Source organism: Phyllobates terribilis, unplaced genomic scaffold, assembly GCF_046119375.1.
Source record: "Phyllobates terribilis strain yellow unplaced genomic scaffold, ASM4611937v1 Scaffold_1__5_contigs__length_1240528914, whole genome shotgun sequence".
Lineage (NCBI taxonomy): Eukaryota > Metazoa > Chordata > Amphibia > Anura > Dendrobatidae > Phyllobates > Phyllobates terribilis.
The window spans coordinates 421,374,388-421,389,734 of NW_027362761.1; the positions used below are offsets into that span (position 1 = coordinate 421,374,388).

Consider the following 15,347-nt stretch of genomic DNA (forward strand, 5'->3'; position numbering starts at 1 on the left):
TTATGCTTAGGAATTCTGGCAGTAAAATAAAATGGTCACTAATGGGGGTATTGTACTTGCATATGGATTTTAAGCACAGAGGATGACACTGGTATTATCACAGGGAAATACTAAGCCAAAAATATCAGGTATCTGGAATCAAATGGATGAAAAGGAAAATATCTACAGATGGACAGGTTGTGGAACTGCTGCACATGAAGCCAGCAGTCCCTAGCACACCTGAGACAAATGAACCCACGGATACATTGCCATGCAACATTTCAGGAAACCCCTCCCTCCTAGCTACAGTTTGTTTAAAAGAAAAAAAAACTGTGCTTTACCCCCCCTCTCCAGGTCCAGTGCAGAGTCTCTGCTGCAGCTACTGTTATTGTCTGCAGCGCTGTCATCACATGGATAACGCTGCAGCCAGTAACTCAGCTCAACAGCTCTGCCAGAGTTGATGACATAAGCAGTACTGTGGAAAAGTTTTAGATACGATAAAAATAAAGTTAATGAAAAAGAGAGAAATCTAAATCAAATCAATATTCGTTGTGACCATCTTTTGCCATCAAAACAGCATCAATTCTTCTAGGTACACTCGCACACAGTATTTGAAGGAACTCAGCAGGGATCTTCCGTGGATGTAGACTTGTGAAATCCTTCTGTCTCTTTGTGTAATCCCAGATTCAATGATGTGGAGATGAGGGCTCTGTGGGGGCCATGTCATCACTTCCAGGACTGTTGCAGAATAAATTTGAAGCCAATCAGATGCCTCCCAGATGGTATTGTATAATGGGTAAAATCTGCCTGTATTTCTCAACATTGAGGAAACTAAAAAATGGCAATATTGAGAACCATAAGCACAGATGTCGACTTAGGAAACTTGTCCACATGTCCAGCAGTGCCATCAGCTCAGAACCGGGAGCAGCCAGTGAGACCCAGCTACACCTATTTAATATTCAGAGAAGTCTGGCTAAAAGTGGTCTTCATGGAAGAATTGCAGCCAAAAAGCCAACCTTCCACATAGAAACAAGACCAAATCACTCAACGATGCACAAAAACATAGGAACTGTGGTGCAGAAAAATATCAGCAGGTGCTCTAGACTGAAAAGTAAAAGTGTGAAAGATTTGGCTGTAACAGAAGACAGTTTGTTCCCAAATGGCTGGAGAGCGGTACAATAATGAGTGTCTGCAGGCTACAGTGAAATATGGTGGAGGTTCCTTGCAACTTTGAGTTTCCACAATATAGTGAAATATAGGCAGATGCTTATCTATTATGCAATAACATCACGAGAAAATGAAAGGATTCATCCAGTCTATTCAGCGCTCCCAGGAGACAGGCACCAGGCGGAGGTATTAAAAGTCTTCAGAAATTTACTTAGATAAAAATCATCAAAAAATGATGCATAGAACAACGCGTTTCGGCTATATATTTGTACAAAATAGCCTTCCTCAGGTAAGATATTGCTTTACAGTCTGCTAGAGTTATATAGTCTATATAGGTTCACTTGAATAAATTAATTATGTTAAATGGTCAAGACCTGGTGGTTCTTCATCAGCTTAATTGCTGCTTGGTGGTTTTCAGTATGCAGCTTTAGCTTATCCTTGTTTCTTTTGTTGTTACAGGTATATTTGAAATACATGATAAAATATATAGTGAAAAAAACACACACACGCATAAAAAACATTAAAAACATTGATTTGCGTGTATACAGCATGTGTGGATATATAAAAAATGTGTAAATCTATAGCATTATCCACACATACAGCATATATTCAATGATCATATTAAGACTATTATATTATACTTCTTTTACTAGAAAAACTTTTCTTCCTTCTTTTTGTCCCTAGTCCCCATCCCCTTTTTGTTTTTTTCTTTTTAAAAAGTAAGTGAAAGAATAATGATATGAAAAAAAAAAATTAAATTAAAAAATAAATAGAATAATCATTTACATTAATTTAATCGTATTGTGAGTTCTATATCTTTAATTTCTGTAGGAACTTTTTAAATATATTTATTACTTCTATTGGGATTGAACTCGTGTAGTCCACACTCAAGGGTCTATCATGTTTCTCTCATTGGCATTTACCTCTATGCCGTGGATGTCCTCATGACGCTGGCTTCACTAGTCAGGGGTTTATGGGCAAACCTAAGAATATATCATAAATCATATCTAGCTTAGGTTACCATATACTCTATTCTTTATATGTGTTTCTATTGATAAGCAACACTGTCCTGATCTAATTCGGTGTTCTATATGTTCTCCAGTCTATCATTGAGGCCGTCAGGATGTAGAGAGCGCAATCTGTACATCCAGAAAGCCTCTTTCTTGTTCAGTAGATGGATTCTGTTTGATATATTCTGCGGAATTTCTTTGACAGGAGTCAAGCTTATTTCAAAGCTCTTATTATGATTTATTAAGAGATGTCTCGATAGGCTATATGTTAGTAGCCCAATTTTCGCATTATGTCGGTGTGCGTTTAAACGTGATCTGACCATCTGTGTGGTCCGGCCAACATATTGCATTCCGCAACTGCATGTAATTACATATATAACATAGCTGCTAGTGCAAGTCAGGTGATGTTTTATGGGAAAGGTCTCTCCTGTGCTATTGGAGGTGATAGATTGGTGGCCATGGGAACTCGAGGGGATGCTGAACTATTGGTAAAAGATCTGAATGACAATACTTGGGGCATATCATTTGTCACAAATATAGAGAAAGAAAAAGCAGTTTATTTAGATCTTGAAATTACGCGTGAAAACAATAGAATAATCACCAAGACTCATTCCAAATCAGTAGATGTGAATGGGTACTTGGATTACAGGAGTGCCCATTATACCAAATGGAAGAACAATAACCCCTATGGCCAGTTCTTTCGTATTAGAAAGAATAATACGAGGGAATTGGACTATGAACAGCAATCTGATCTTCTAAAGGAAAGATTTATGATGAAAAAATACCCCCAAAAAATTGTCAATGATTAATTTAAATAAAACTCAGAAGGATTGTTTGGGGAATCTAACCTCTCCAGACAACAAAAAAAGAATTGCTCAGAAAATAGACAATTCCAGGAGATGGGAACACAACTTTGTCACCACTTATAATAAAGGCAACCAAAACATTAGAGAAATATTACAAAAATATTGGTACATACTGAGACAAGATCCCCTTCTACGGGATGTACTACCGGAGAGACCAGGCATCACCTTTAGAAGGGGAAAAACACTCAGAAACATTATAGCACCTAGTCGCTTGAAAAAATCTGTAGTGAAAAGTTCTGGAAAAAAACAAATGTCTCTCCAAACTACTAATTCTATAATGAAAAAGACAACCAATACACTCAATGGCACTTTTAAATGCAACCAGAAGAAATGCCAATGCTGCCAAACAATAACCCATGGCCACCAATCTATCACCTCCAATAGCACAGGAGAGACCTTTCCCATAAAACATCACCTGACTTGCACTAGCAGCTATGTTATATATGTAATTACATGCAGTTGCGGAATGCAATATGTTGGCCGGACCACACAGATGGTCAGATCACGTTTAAACGCACACCGACATAATGCGAAAATTGGGCTACTAACATATAGCCTATCGAGACATCTCTTAATAAATCATAATAAGAGCTTTGAAATAAGCTTGACTCCTGTCGAAGAAATTCCGCAGAATATATCAAACAGAATCCATCTACTGAACAAGAAAGAGGCTTTCTGGATGTACAGATTGCGCTCTCTACATCCTGACGGCCTCAATGATAGACTGGAGAACATATAGAACACCGAATTAGATCAGGACAGTGTTGCTTATCAATAGAAACACATATAAAGAATAGAGTATATGGTAACCTAAGCTAGATATGATTTATGATATATTCTTAGGTTTGCCCATAAACCCCTGACTAGTGAAGCCAGCGTCATGAGGACATCCACGGCATAGAGGTAAATGCCAATGAGAGAAACATGATAGACCCTTGAGTGTGGACTACACGAGTTCAATCCCAATAGAAGAAATTAATATATTTAAAAAGTTCCTACAGAAATTAAAGATATAGAACTCACAATACGATTAAATTAATGTAAATGATTATTCTATTTTATTTATTTTTTTCATACCATTATTCTTTCACTTTTTAAAAAGAAAAAAACAAAAAGGGGAAGGGGACTAGGGACAAAAAGAAGAAAGAAAAGTTTTTCTAGTAAAAGAAGTATAATATAATAGTCCTAATATGATCATTGAATATATGCTGTATGTGTGGATAATGCTATAGATTTACACATTTTTTATATATCCACACATGCTGTATACACGCAAATCAATGTTTTTAATGTTTTTTATGTGTGTGTGTTTTTCACTATATATTTTATCATGTATTGCAAATATACCTGTAACAACAAAAGAAACAAGGATAAGCTAAAGCTGCATACTGAAAACCACCAAGCAGCAATTAAGCTAATGAAGAACCACCAGGTCTTGACCATTTAACATAATTAATTTATTCAAGTGAACCTATATAAACTATATAACGCTAGCAGACTGTAAAGCAATATCTTACCTGAGGAAGGCTATTTTGTACAAATATATAGCCGAAACGCATTGTTCTATGTATCATTTTTTGATGATTTTTATCTAAGTAAATTTCTGAAGACTTAATACCTCCGCCTGGTGCCTGTCTCCTGGGAGCGCTGAATAGACTGGATGAATCCTTTCATTTTCTCCTGACCTTCATTTCACGTTCTCCTGGCTGAGAGATCCGTTGTATCCAGACTATAGCTGCACATCAAGGAGTCAAGGCATTTCAGTCAGAACTAAGAGGTGATACGCTATGCCACAAGCTACATCAAAGGTGAGCAAATTGGCTTCTGAAAAATAGTTGAACTAAATAATCTGCACTTAGATCTGCGCCCGCCCGTGTTTTCTGTCTCTTCCCCTCTCCTAGACCCTATAGCCTTGGGGTCATATACCTCTGATGCAATAACATCAGTGAGGCGTATAATTGGTTCCAAGTTTATTCTGCAGCAGGACAATGGCCCCAAACATCCAGCCAATATCACTAAGGATTATCTTCAGTGTAAAGAAAAGCTAGAAGTCCTGGAAGAGAAGATATGGCCCCCAGAGCCCTGATCAAAACTTCAGTGTCTGTCTGGAATTGCATGACGTGACAGAAAGATTTGCTCAAGCCTACATTCACATCAGATCTGTGGTTAGCTCTCCAAAATGTTTGGAAGAAGCTCTCTGCAGAGTTCCTTAATAAACAGTGTGAAAGTGTACCTAGAAGAATTGAGGTTTTGAAGGCAAAGAGTATAAGCGGGGATCACACCAAATATTGATTTGATTCAGATTTCTCTTTTGTTCATTCACTTTACACTTAGCTAATTGATAAAAATAAACTATTAATAATTATTTTTATTAAAGCATTCTTACTTTGTAGCATTTTTTGTACACATGCCAAAATCATTTGCACAGTACTCGACACTGTATGTGCACCCCCCACATACACACCCACACGCCCATAATAGCGTGCGCCACACACACACACACACACAACATAATAGCGTGCGCCCACACACACACGCGCCCGTAATAGCGTGCGCCCACACACACACACACACAACATAATAGCGTGCGCCCCCATAATAGTGCGCCCACACACACACAAGCGCGTGCCCGTAATAGCGTGCGCCCACACACACACAAGCACGCGCCCGTAATAGCGTGCGCCCCCCACACACGCGCGCCCGTAATAGCGTGCGCCCCCCACACACGCGCGCCCGTAATAGCGTGCGCCCCACACACACGCGCGCCCGTAATAGCGCGCGCCCCCCACACACGCGCGCCCGTAATAGCATGCGCGCCCGTAACAGCGTGCGCCCCCCCACACGCGCGCCCGTAACAGCGTGCGCCCCGCACGCGCGCGCCCGTAACAGCGTGCGCCCCGCACGCGCGCCCGTAACAGCGTGCGCCCCGCACGCGCGCGCCCGTAACAGCGTGCGCCCGTAACAGCGTGCGCCCCGCACGCGCGCGCCCGTAACAGCGTGCGCCCCGCACGCGCACGCCCGTAATAGCGTTCGCCCCCCACACACGCCCGTAATAGCGTTCGCCCCCCACACACGCCCGTAATAGCGTGCGCCCCCCACACACACACGCCCGTAATAGCGTGCACCCCCCACACACACACACACACACGCCCGTAATAGCGTGCGCCCCCACACACACACACGCCCGTAATAGCGTGCGCCCCCACACACACACACACGCCCGTAATAGCGTGCGCCCCCCCCACACACACGCCCGTAATAGCGTGCGCCCCCACACACACACACGCCCGTAATAGCGTGCGCCCCCACACACGCCCGTAATAGCGTGCGCCCCCCCATACACACGCATCTATAATAGCGTGCGCCCCCCACATACACACGCATCTATAATAGCGTGCGCCCCCCACATATACACGCATGTATAATAGAGTGCGCCCCCCACATATACACGCATGTATAATAGAGTGCGCCCCCCACATACACACACGCCCGTTATAGCGTGCGCCCCCCACATATACACGCATCTATAATAGAGTGCGCCCCCCACATATACACGCATCTATAATAGAGTGCGCCCCCCACATATACACGCATCTATAATAGCGTGCGCCCCCGACACACACACCCGTTATAGCGCCCCCCATATATACACACACACACACCTATAATAGTGCGCGCCCGTCACAAAGCCCCCGAGTGTGGCCAAGCTGCGATATCCCTCCCACCCCACATATGTGTGCCCCCCGCGCTCACCTCCAGGACAGCAGTGAGTTTCTTTTCTCAGTAAGGACCTTCTGTCGTCAGCCGGTCACGTGACACGCAAAGTCACGTGGTACAATGACCTGACGTGCGGCATAGCTGCTGCAAAGCTGTGCAGACGGAGAGTGAGGGGTTAATGGTTTTGCATTGAAACCTCGTGATAAAGGACATGTCTGGTCGAAATAGTATGGGGTCCGGGGGAGAGCGGGCTGTGTAGGGTTAATGGGTTACATGGGGGGGAGATTACATATGCACCATCCACACTGCTGTCAGCCACCATGAATACAGGTAATGGGAGGAGATCTGACGCCTCCATCATCTTTGCAGTTCAATGAAAGTTGACTTGTACTGTGCATTAGTTTTAACCCCTTTACCCCCCAGGATGGTTTGCACGTTAATGACCGGGCCAATTTTTACAATTCTGACCACTGTCACTTTATGAGGTAATTACTCTGGAACGCTTCACCGGATCCCCCTGATTCTGAGATTGTTTTTTCGTGACATATTGTACTTCATGATTGTGGTAAAATTTCTTCGACATCACTTGCGTTTATTTGTGAAAAAATTGGAAATTTGGTGAAAATTTTTAAAATTTTGCAATTTTCAAAACTTTTACATTTTTATGCCCTTAAATCAGAGAGATATGTCACACAAAAGAGTTAATAAATAACATTTCCCACATGTCTACTTTACATCAGCACAATTTTGGAACAAACATTTTTTTTAGTATGGAGCTATAAGGGTTAAACGTTGACCAGTGATTTCTCATTTTTACAACAAAATTTACAAAACCATTTTTTTAGGGACCATATCACATTTGAAGTCACTTTGAGGGGTCTATATGACAGAAAATACCCAAAAGTGACACCATTCTAAAAACTGCACCCCTCAAGGTGCTCAAAACCACATTCAAGAACTTTATTAACCATTCAGGTGCTTCACAGTAATTTTTGGAATGTGGAAGAAAAAAATGAACATTTAACTTTTTTCACAAAAATGTTACTTTAGACCCAATTTTTTTTTTTCGCAGGTGTAACAGGAAAACATGGACTCCAAAATTTGTTGTGCAATTTCCCCTGATCATACAGATATCCCATATGTGAGGAATAACCACTGTTTGGGCGCATAACAGGGTTCGGAAGGGAAGGAGCGCCATTTGACTTTTTGAATGTAAAATTTGCTTGAATAATTAGCGGATGCCATGTTGCATTTGGAGAGCCCCTGATGTGCCTAAACAGTGGAAACCCCCCACAAGTGACACCATTTTGGAAACTAGATCCCTCAGGGAACTTATCTAGATGTGTGGTGAGCACCTTGAACCCCCAGGTGCTTCACAGAAGTTTATAACATTGAGCCATAAAAATAACATTTTCACATTTTTCCAACAAAAATGTTTTCCAGCCCCCAATTTTGCATTTTGATAAGGGTAACAGGAGAAATTGCACCATGCAATTTGTTGTGCAATTTCTCCTGAGTAAGCAGATACCCCATATGTGGGGGAAAACCACTGTTTGGGCGCATAACAGGGTTCGGAAGGGAAGGAGCGCCATTTGACTTTTTGAATGTAAAATTAGCTTGAATAATTGGCGGACGCCATGTTGCGTTTGGGGAGTCCCTGATGTGCCTAAACAGTGGAAACCATCCCCCCTCCCCCCAGTGACTCCATTTTGGAACTAGACCCCTCAAGGATTTTGAGCCGATTTTCCATTCAATTTGTTAGCGGACACCATGTTGCATCAGGTACTCGGGTATGCACCAAGTATCGCAGGTACTCAAGTGACATGCTCAAGTCCCCACCCAGCATGTTTCACGGTTATTAGACACCCAAAAAAAAATATGCGGGTATCATTCGTGCATGACAGGCAATTCCCGCAAGTTTTTTTTTGCCTGTATAACAGCTGCAAAACATTTGGGACGGAGACTCGAGCATGTCAGTCGAGCACCCGCTATACTCTGTGCATACCCGAGCACCCGATGCAGACTCAAGTAGCGAGCACTTGCGCTCAACATTAGTCGCCATATAGTTGTCATTTTTTTTTTCTTTACTTCTGAAAAAATCCCAACCCTAATGCTAGCCCAACCCTTGCCAAACTCTAACCCTGACCTTAGCCTAACCCTAGCCCTACTCTAACCCTAGCCCAACCCTAACCCTAGCATAACCCTAACCCTAGCACAACCCTAACCCTAAAGTTTATTTTTTACGCCGTTCCTCGTGCGGTATAAGTGATTAGACGACTTTATTCTTCGGGTCGGTGCGATTACAGCGATATCAGATTCATATGGGGTTTTTATGATTGGCAGCTGTCACACTCTAAAAGACGCATTTTTTTGCAAAGACTAGTTTTTACATCGCCATATTTTAAGAGCTATAATTTTTCCATATTTTGGCCGACAGAGTCATGTGATGGCTTGTTTTTTGCGGGACAAGTTGACGTTTTTATCGGTACCATTTTCGGGCACGTGACATTTTTTGATCACTTTCTATTCTGATTTTAAGAAGGCAGAATAAACAAAAAACAATTCAGGAATTGTTTTTTGTTTTTTTTATGCCGTTCTGCGTGTGGTAAAATTGATGAGGTAGCTTTATTCTTCGGGTCAGCATATTTACAGCGGTACTACATTTATATATTTTTTTTATATTTTGGCGCTTTTACACAATAAAAACTATTTTATAGAAAAAAGAATTGTTTTTGCATCGCTTTATTCTGAGAGCTATAACTTTTTTAATTTTCGGCTGATGGAGCTGTATGGCGGCTTGTTTTTTGCGGGACTATATGACGTTTTCAGCGGTACCATTTTTATTTACATTCGTCTTTTTATCGCGTTTTATTCCTTTTTTTTTTTGCGGTATGATAAAACATAGTTTTAGGTTTCATTTTTTATTTTTTTTTTTTACCGTGTTCACTAAAGGGGTTAACTAGTGGGACAGTTTTATAGATCAGGTCGTTCTGGACGCGGCGATACCAAATATGTGTACTTTTATTGTTTTTTTTTGTTTTTTTTCATAAGATTATTTATTTATGGATACAATATATTGTTATTTATTTTTTTATTATTATTATTTTCATTTTTTTTTTTTTTTTTTTTTTTTTTTTTTTTTTTCCACTTTCTGACATTTTTATTACTTTTTCACATTGTCCCGCTATGGGACTTTCACTTTTTGCAGCCTGATCGGCTGCATGGCATAGAGAGCAGCAGCTCCCTATGCCATGCAGCCTGTCAGCGCTGCACAGGGAGAAGTTACTTTGGTCGTGCACTGCGCATGACCAAAGCAACTTCCTGCCTCCTGGTGTCTCGGATGTTGTCATGATGACGTCGGGTCACCATGGCAACACCCGGGACCGGACTCGGACGCCGCGAGACGCCGGCAGAGAAGGTAAGTATCAGCGCCTGCACATAGCACCGGCTGTCAGCTTTAACAATCAGCTGACACCCGACGGCGATCTCGCCCGCACCGCTTGTGTGCGGGTGAAATCGCCAGGGCGTATTAATACGTATCAGGCCAATAAGGCCCAGGGCACAGATACGTATTAATACGCCCTGGGTCAGAAAGGGGTTAATAAATGTCTCTAGTCTACAAGTTATTAAAGGGAACCTGTCACGTCCTAGTTACTATATACACTACCCCCATTGCTTTGTTAGTGATGCAATGTGCATCACTAACAAGCTTTTTTCATTAAAATCGGTGGTAGTATAATGCTGTTATAACTTTATATAGACTTTGTCCTACTGGCTGTATTCAGTCATAGGGAAGTGATTCTCTCATTCACTCACTGCTGGCGCCGCCATTGTATTTGAATACTGGAGTGAGGGTCTCGGTAATCCCCTCCACTGTACAGTTCAGCACTGGCACCACTAGATGGCGCTGATTCCAGGATCCTCATACTCACTGCTGTCTAGTCGCCTCTTCTGGCTTTTTAATTATTTCTTATGCTTTTTTATGCAATTGCTCATGTTTTTAATGGAGCAAACATCACTAGTCAAAAATGATTTTTTTAGATTGTTATATAATTTATGTATTTTTACACTGTTATATATTTTATGGATTTGGGCAAAATTCTTTTTTTTCCTGATTAATGAAACTTACATTTTTATTGTCTCTTTATGTAATATAAAAAATTCCCCTTATCGCTGATTGTTAAGTTTTGCCAGAATGTGACTCTTCCCATTTGTCCACAGTCCTGTCTGCAGCACCGACATTGTGAAGAGTGGGCGGAGCTCTGCGGGGAGAGGCGTAAAAGAGCGCCCCCGACAGTCACTATAATGTACAACACAGAAGTGACAAATTATTACAGGAATGTCTAAGGCAGAGGTCTCAAACACGTGGCCCGCTGGCATCAAAAAGTCAGAGCCCTTGACGATCCCGACCTGGTCCAGGAGGAGCCGTCGACAGCAGCGCTGCATTGCCGCGCTCCCAGCACAGCATTACCAATGCCAGCCGCCGGCCAATCAGAGGCCAGCAGCTGACATTTGCATGCCGGCGCAACGGCGTATGACGTCAGTGCCATGCGCAGATATCAGCTGCTGGCCTCTGACTGGCCGGTGGCTGGCATTGGTAATGCTGTGCTGGGAGATCGTCTCTGTGCACAGTGCGCGGCAATGCAGCGCTGCTGTCGATGGCTCCTCCTGGACCAGGTTGGGATCGTCAAGGGGTCTGACTCTTTGGTGCCTGCGGACCACATGTGCAGAAAGGACATAATCTTTTTTTTTTCATTTATGTGTGTGAACAACAGCACAATAGGGGACATAGCCACAACATGGGGACTTGGATGGGGGACATAGCCACAACATGGGGACCTGGATGGGGGACATAGCCACAGGATGGGGAGCATTACTGCAAGATGTTTGCCAGAATTACTATATGGTGCTTATTGTAAGACAATATTAATCTATATGTGGCCAATTGGGGGAAACAAAATTGTAAAAGTAAAAAAAAAAAAACTTAAAATAGAGCATGAAAAATATTTTGGCACTAAAAATGCTGTTTTATATATAAACTAAAGTAAACACAAAAAAGTGCACGTTTATTATCGCCACATCCATTACAACTCAAGCTATAAAAAAAAAAAATAAACACGGCAAAAATGTTCAAAAGGTGTATACAAAAAAAAATGGTATCACTAAAAATGTCACTTTGACCGGCAAAGAATGCGGCCCCCCAAATTCAAATTTTTTCCATGTGCGGCCCATATACCCAGCCGAATTTGAGACCCCTGGTCTAAGGTCACTGGAGAACACTGCTGTTATCATTTCTGCCACTTTTGTGCTGTACATTCTGATGATTCTGTTGGCTGCGCTCCGTCACTGGCTGAGACTTGTTGATATGGCTATGTCTGTGTGAGCTCCCTGAATGCTGTGTTATATGACGGGGTATACCCATACAGCATTCAGGGAGCTCACACAGACATATAAAGATCAGATTTCTACATGGTGGGAGGTGCGTAGGTTGGAAAGTTATATTAAAGCAGGGATAGTACCACGGGGCCTGCGAATTAACCTGATAGCAGGATCCAAACACAGGAGCCCTGACTTCACTGCTAAGTGGGAACAGGAAGCCACCTGTAGTTCATTACGCTTTATGTAGTTACTCCTTGAGGAGTAGTAACAATCATTGTCTCTCCTAAATGAAAAATGAAAAAAAAACGGGTTGAGATTAGTGTTGAGCGAGCATGCTCGACACTGCTCGTTACTCGCCCGAGCATCACGCTACTCGGGATGTTCGGCGAGCACCGAGTATTTCCGGGTTACTCGGGCGGGAGCTCGGGTCTCCGCCATGCACGTTTGGCGCTCTTTACACAGCCAATGAACATGCAGGGATAGCCAGCCAGTCACTGGAATGCCGCAGCCATGTTGTTTGTGGGCATTACAGTGATTGGCAGGCCGCACAGCGTCACCTCGAGTATTTAAAACCGGGCGCCGCCATCTTGGACACAGTCGCTCCGGATCAGCCAGTGTAGGGTCAGTGCTGCTGAGTTAGGGAGAGATATATAGTGCGAAATAGGTAGTGTAGGGTCTCTAAAGCCTGCCAAATCAAACAAACAGTCCTTCTCAGGACTAATATCCATCCCAGATATCAGGCAGGCAGGCTGTATAGGAGACGCAGTGGTTATACCAGCAAACGCTGCATTACAGTCCTGTGTGCTCCTGTTGGTCAAATTGATAGACTTATCACCCCGGTCTCAGGGGCCAGGAAAAAAAAATTTTTTTTTCATCTAAATCCTGTATTTTTTTTCCTCAGTCAGACTGTCCAAATACGCGTCTGATTAACCTTTTGGTATCCCCCCCCAAAAAAAAAATTGAGTGTGTCTGTGACTGTTCAGACACCAATATATCTGTTTAAAAGAGTCTGTTGTAGGCCAGAAAAATAGAACTGTGGTTTTGCAGTTCCACGGGTCAAAACTCTGTATTATCCTGTTTTTGGCATTTTTTGCCATAATAAAAAAACAGTAATAGTGTCTCCCTGACTGGTCAGACACCAATATATCTGTTTAAACGAGTCTGGTGTACGCCACATAACTATAACTGTGGTTTTGCAGTTCCACGGGTCAAATCTCTGTATTATCCACTTTTGGGTCTTTTTTACATAAAAAAAAAAAAAACAGTTTGAGTGTGTCCCTGACTGTTCAGCCCCAAATATATCTATTTAAAAAAGTCTGGTATACGCCAGTAAATTAGAACTGTGGTTTTGCAGTTCCACGGTTCAAATCTCTGTATTATCCAGCTTTTGGCCTGTTTTACGTAAAAAAAACAGTAATAGTGTCTCCCTGTCTGTTCAGTCACAAATATATCTGTTTAAAAGATTCTGGTGTAGGCCAGACAAATAGAACTGTGGTTTTCCTCTTCCATGGTTCTAATCTCCTTTTTATTACTCTTTTTCCATTGATAGTGCGAGTGTAAGCTATTTTACTTCATTTACAATGGGCAAGGCGCGTGGCAAGGGACGTGGAACTGGACGTTCTGGTGATGGTGCGTGTAGAGGACGGGGCCGTGGCCAAGGTGAAAATGTGCCACAACCAACAGCCACATCTTCTCGCTCCCACTTCTTGACCGAATTACTAGGGAAGCACACTACAACACCAGTATTGCGAACTGATCAGTGTGAACAGGTTATTAATTGGATAGCAGATAAAACTTCCAGTTACCTGGGCACCACCACCTCCGGTCTGTCTTCCACACGGTCAAGTTTTAGTAGCCGTGAGTCTCGACCGCATACTCCTCCTCACCCTGATGCTCCTTCCTCCCACCATGCCGAGTGTCGTCAGACAGCAACTGATCCCACACTTGGACACTCTGAAGAGTTGTTCACTGGTCCATTTCCAGATTTGTGCCCCTCGCCTGCTTCGCTTGAAGTGGTGGAAGAGGAGATCCCATGTAGCGATGCCCAAATATTTGAACAGCCACGACCACAGGAAGTCGACGCTGGCAATTTGTCACAAGAGTTGGACGATGACGAGACACAATTGCCACGAAGTGAGGAGGAGGATCGTGGTGCGCAAGTGGAAGAGGAAGAGGTGGTGGATGATCTAGTAACTGACCCAACGTGGCAGGAGGACACGCAGAGCGAGGCCAGCAGCACACAGGGGGTGGGAGGCAGAGTACTCCAACAGGCAGGAAGAAGCAGTGTGGTGGCCGCACACAGAAGGCGGGCAACAGTTTCCCGTAACACCAACACAAGGGACGTTGCCAGTACAACCGGTAGGTCTTCCAGAGTCTGGAATTTTTTTAAAGACTCTGCTGATTACCCCAAAAAGGCCATTTGTACCACCTGCCATGCCAGCATAAGCAGGGGTGACAAAACTACCAGCCTTAATTGCAAAAAGAACTTCGGCACTCCATACATGAATATATAAGAAATATAGTATCTAGACTAGTGTCACTTTGAAAAATGAAGGTTTTTTGCGCATAATTTGGCCAATTTATGTGTGCCCATCAACCATGACAAGGTCACCTTCGTATGATGGGTAACTATGCTGCGCTACCACTGGAAAACTACCAGCCTGACCACCACCAGCATGATCAGGCACATGTCAGCAAAGCACCCGACTTTGTGGGGCGAACCCCAGGGTCCAAGACCAGTGTCAGCGGGTGTCACCACTGCTTCTTCCGCTGTTGTGCGTGCAAGGCAATCCCCTGTCCATACTGCATGCAAAGATGCCCCCTCCTCTCAGTCTTCACTTGTTAAGGCAGCTTCTTAAGAAACAGCATCCACGTCCCACCGCAGCGTTCAATTGTCCATATCCCAGAGCTTTGAACAAAAGCGCAAATTCGCAGCCAACGCCCCACAGGCCACAGTCCTAAATTCGCACATTTCACGTCTGCTTGCGTTGGAAATGCTGCCTTTTAGGCTGGTGGAGATGTAATCCTTCCGCAACCTTATGGCGGTGGCCGTCCCTCGGTACTCGGTCCCCAGCCGACACTATTTTGCCCGGTGTGCCATCCCCGCACTACACAAGCACGTGTCCCATAACATCTGCCATGCCCTCAACAACGCAGTTACTGGGAGAGTCCACCTGACAACGGACACGTGGACAAGTGCTTGTGGCCAGGGATGGTACATCTCCCTGAC

The 15,347-nt window shown here is 43.3% G+C and overlaps 1 protein-coding gene across 4 annotated transcripts in view; it reads right to left on the reverse strand.

Moving 5' to 3' along the window:
* YTHDC2 (YTH N6-methyladenosine RNA binding protein C2) overlaps positions 1 to 6,897 on the reverse strand; it is a 131,889-nt gene extending 124,992 nt beyond the window's left edge. For 2 of the 4 annotated variants that reach the window (XM_073677232.1, XM_073677212.1), the window contains exon 1: positions 6,776 to 6,853. The gene's annotated coding sequence lies outside the window, so the exon portion shown is untranslated. Of the gene's footprint in view, positions 1 to 6,775 lie in introns of all 4 variants that reach the window. The other 2 variants (XM_073677216.1, XM_073677225.1) reach the window with 2 other exon arrangements.
* Between the last annotated feature and the right edge of the window lie 8,450 nt (positions 6,898 to 15,347).